The following is an 876-nucleotide window of genomic DNA, read 5'->3' as shown; positions in this document are numbered from 1 at the left end:
TGTCAGTACTTGAGATTCAGGTCCAAGTGCTACTTCTTTCACTTAATTGCAAATGTTGGACACTTGAGTATTCATCGTAAACATACGTGATTGTTATTTCAAGTAATATAATTTAGTATAACATGAATATATTATTAAATACTTAGTGATTGCACACTTACATAATTCCTCAGCCATTTGGAAAATTCTGTATAGATGGCTTCATTACCCCATGTGTTTACGAACAAGCTGATCATTTTACATTCAAGTATTTCGTTAGTTAATGATCACTTATTAGTATGTAATTTAATAACATATTTTTAACACTTACTTGACGTATGGTTGAATCTCTGGACAATTAAGCAAAATATGTGGCACAGATGATTGCATTTCCATATTAGTGAAGCCTCGCTTTCCACGCTTTTTAGATCCTCGACCATTTTGATTAAAAATTGATATCAGTGGAAATAAAGGATCAATATCGCCTTCATCATTGCAATTGGGCCTGTTTCTCCTACATGACACATCATCACCAAAGTAATAAGAATAAAAATTACCAGTTTCTCTCCCAATATGACCTTGAACAAATGATCCTTCGATCCTTCCCCTTTGCTTAATCGTTTGCTTCGAACTACCAATTTTTCTGCATGCATATATGTATATATATGTTAATATATAAAAGACGAATATATATAACTTAGTGAATATTTCAAATGAAAACCTCTCAAATGGATATATCCAGCTTGTTTGAACTGGACCTCCGAGGCGGGCCTCTTGCACAAGGTGAATTGGAAGATGCTCCATCACATCAAAGAAACCACATGGAAATATCTTCTCCAACTTAGTAGTAGTGACAAGAATATTTTCCTCCATCCTATCTAAACTACTCTCCAACAA

Source organism: Solanum tuberosum, unplaced genomic scaffold (assembly GCF_000226075.1).
Source record: "Solanum tuberosum cultivar DM 1-3 516 R44 unplaced genomic scaffold, SolTub_3.0 scf00337, whole genome shotgun sequence".
In the NCBI taxonomy this organism is placed as follows: Eukaryota; Viridiplantae; Streptophyta; class Magnoliopsida; order Solanales; family Solanaceae; genus Solanum; species Solanum tuberosum.
The sequence above is the reverse complement of the archived record's forward strand: the minus strand, read 5'-3'. Positions refer to the sequence as shown.